Here is a 3,889-nt window from a genome sequence, read left to right on the forward strand (position 1 = left end):
TGCGTGGAAAACAGGTTAGAAGTCTAAAGGCATGGAGTTATTTGAGAGGGCTGTGAGTCCAGTTTATAGGTCAACATCCAATGCATGCTATCCCTTCAATGTCCACATGTTTAGAAATCACATGCTCAGAAGATGAAAAATCAGATAGAAATAATAGATTTGGAAGTCCTCTCGATGATCTAAATTTCACCCAGTGGAACTTGACCGCACGATGAAAAACCCTCTATCAGGGGCTATATCTGCAATGCTGTCCAGTGTCTGCCCAGAACAGAGGAGATTTAGGACTTGAGTATCATGTGCGTGACTACCTCTCAAAGTGTTTTTGAATCAGAATGGTTTTAATCATGCTAAGGATAATGAAAACTGATGTCTTTTGGTTTTTTTTTTTTTTTCTGGGAAACACTAGCCCAAAGCCAAGAATCTTCACAATCTCCCAATATCGATGAATGGTTGAATCCGTGTCTTGTTTTTGGTTGGGAAAAATTTGCATTTCTCAGCAGGATGAACTTATCGTATCTAGGACAGTTTTTTTTTCTTTTTGTCCTATCTTGAAAGATTGAAGAATGCCAAGAGAGAATAGGAGCAAAGGTCATCCCAGTGTTAATGATTCTGCAGAATTTTGTAGTTTGGGATTAAAGGTTTTCTTCAGTCAAGAAAGTGCAGCATTCATTTCAAGTCTATTTTTTTTTTCCAATTTAAGGGAATACACTGTGTGTTTATGTTCTGGTGTACACTACTAGAAATATCTAGTAAATATCTAGAATATTCTGGAAATAGTTGGTAGGAAGATCTAAAATGCTATGAATAGCCTCCTTAATACTTTATTATTTTTTTTTAACGTTTATTTATTTTTGGGACAGAGAGAGACAGAGCATGAACGGGGGAGGGGCAGAGAGAGAGGGAGACACAGAATCGGAAACAGGCTCCAGGCTCTGAGCCATCAGCCCAGAGCCTGACGCAGGGCTCGAACTCACCGACCGCGAGATCATGACCTGGCTGAAGTCGGACGCTTAACCGACTGCGCCACCCAGGCGCTCCTAGCCTCCTTAATACTTTAAAAGTCATTGTGCTTTCAGTTCTTCAATTACCGTAATAAATCTTTCTCATCTCCTTTTCCTGAGGGAAATTATTGGAGAGTGAACTCAGTTGGATTTCTTTTGAGGAGGTAGATAAACCAAGACTCCTAAGACATAATTTGTAGCTTAAAAGACATCTGGGGGGGGGTACTTTATTGAAATAGTTCTATACTTTTGTCAATTTTCTCAAAAACTCCATTTTAAGCTCTACCTGTTTAAAATACAAGTAAGTAGATAGATTCTAACTCTTGACCTCATCCTCTGTAGGCATAGCCTCCGGGCACTCATTGTTTTTTCCTTTCCTGACATTTTAGTCTAACCTCAATGTGACAGGTTCAGGCATCCTGAGAGCAATGGTGGGAAGATTTCTGCTCTGCTTGGCTTATGCCTGGAAACCTGGCTTCCCTCTATGAGCTGGACACACAACAGTATTATCAATGTCGATCAGCTGACTGGAACACGAAAGGCAGTAAGGACACGCAAGAATAGAAAATTGCTCGACCAAGAGACAGAAGTGGCAGGTTTGGAAAGACAACTTAAGGTTGGCACGTCTTCAAAGGGGGTGGTTGGGATGCTTTCTTTTCCTGTATTTTAGTTCAACGTTGAACAGCTACATGTGTGTTCTCGGTCAGGAAACATCAGGAGTCTAAAAGGCAGGAACCATCTCTGTTGCCCTAAAACTTCTAACAGTGGGGAAGATGGCATGTATATATGAGTTAAATAATTTAAGACTGTAGGCACACATGAGAACAAATTAAGTAGACGCCGGGGGTGTGGTGCAGGGAAGACAGGGGGCTTTCAAGGAGGAGAGAAGTAGGGGGTAGCAAGGTAATGTTGAAGAGAATATGGTAGAGGCATGCTTTAGAGGCAGGGGAGAGAGAGAAGGAATGGCAACATGAGGGAAAATGCAGAGGCCTGGCACTATTTCGCATCGTCTAGGCTTTCTGAAGGAACCAGGGCAATTAGGGTGGGAGAAAGTGACAGGAGATTACATTGGAAAGGAAAGGTTGGGCAAGACTGTAGAGAATTGTGGATTTCATTCCAAGGAGTTTGACTGGACTTGTTGACAATGAGGCATCATGTAAGGTTTTAAGTAGGACAGTGCCATTCGTCTCACAAAAGGTACATCTGTAAATTTAAAATCAATTTTTAAACTGAACATAAAAATGTTCAAAACGGAGAGAAAGAGAACAAAATGAGGCTGCTGTCATGTCAGACCTTACTGCCTTTTTTACAGCTGGGGAGTTCTCTACTTGAGGCTGCTCAACAAGCTAGGAGATGTAAAGGAAATAGAAAAAACATAAGGATATAGTAGGTATCTCAGTTTTAGGGGTTCTGAGAGTCTTAGAAGCAAGCTGTTTAATGAGCTACAGAAGTCAGGAGACACAGGAAAACATGTGCATCAAGAGGGTTCCCAGGCCACATAGCTGGGGCAGGTCTTACAGAACAACACAGAGCTAATGCCCTCGGCCTGGGCCATCTCAGCACCTCCTGCTGGTCTCAGTCTGGATCTCCAGATCCACAATGTTCCCGGTTAACTACCCTCCCCAGCTTTTCCCCATCCTCCCTGAAGTCTGGATAAAGATTTCAGTAACTTGCCCTAATTCACCCAACCAACCTGGCAGAATAAGAACCCGAAGCTATGTGCTTCTCTTAACATCACGGGACCTTTTGCCAAAGGTGTCAACTTCCACCCCAGGGGACTTAGTGCTTCAGAAGCCTCGATTTCCAAACTCTGGACATGTCAATATGGATGTAGGGCATCTAATTTTCCCTTAAATTCAACTGACTTCTGGAGTTCAACATCTTGACTGTACCTTCCAGACCCTTCTTCCTGTGAAGGCAGCCAGACCCCTGCTACCTGGATCCTACTGGCCCCCTGAAGGAGATAACAGGGAGGGGCAGAAAGAGTCTACACCAGCTAGGTAACCTGGTTACCTAGAGGTTAGGTATCAGGGTACCGGGCGGCAAGTTAAGAAACAAAGAAGCAAAATGACCAGAGGTGGGCAGCAAAGTCTGAGGACCTGCTCAATGGAGGCTTACATTACAGGCACAAAACTAGCAAAATAGACTTTGCCATCAGCTACTATGGCAAGAGGATGGGGGTGGGAGGCTAGAGAAAGAAGTTTATTGCCTCCTGCGTAAGCGATGGATCGGTGTCATGGTTTAGACTAGTGGGGAATACTTTTCACCTCTAATTTCAAGCAGGAGCTGGCCTTTTATGTTAAAATTATAACCCATCCCAATTCTTTTTTTTCTAACGGGGATCCTTTTGAGGTAATATTCAGCTGTGGAGCTGGGTTTAAAACACCTCACTGATTACCATAGCATGGAAAAAGCAGCTGGGTCCCAAAGAGAGAAGCATGCAGTTGCCAAAGAGAACACAGAAACAGGCACAGCAGGCTTGGGCTAGGGAGGGCAGCCCCTGTGGCCACAGCAAGCCTTACAGAGCATATAGTGTGGGGCAGTGAAGCCTGCTATAAAATAAATGGGAAGGACCATGTAACTGGAGGCTGTCCTAGGAGCAACTTCCGAAGCAAAAAGTCCAGGTCTCAGAAATAAGGGCACCAAACCAAGAAGGGGATACCCAGTGAAGATATGTTCTATGAGCATGGATGGGGACATGTGGAAGAGGACCCAGACTGGACCAGAATGGTTCCCTAATCCACTCTGGTTGAAGGGTTATCATTGATCCCTTGAGTGCGGAAGAATTCCAGATCCATGTCATCGGCCCCCCCCCCCCCCCACCCCGCATATGCCTTGAGTTTGCAGCCAGTTTTATCTGCCCCTGAGGACATTAACATTCCCCATTT

The sequence above is a fragment of the Leopardus geoffroyi genome, chromosome A1 (assembly GCF_018350155.1).
Source record: "Leopardus geoffroyi isolate Oge1 chromosome A1, O.geoffroyi_Oge1_pat1.0, whole genome shotgun sequence".
Lineage (NCBI taxonomy): Eukaryota > Metazoa > Chordata > Mammalia > Carnivora > Felidae > Leopardus > Leopardus geoffroyi.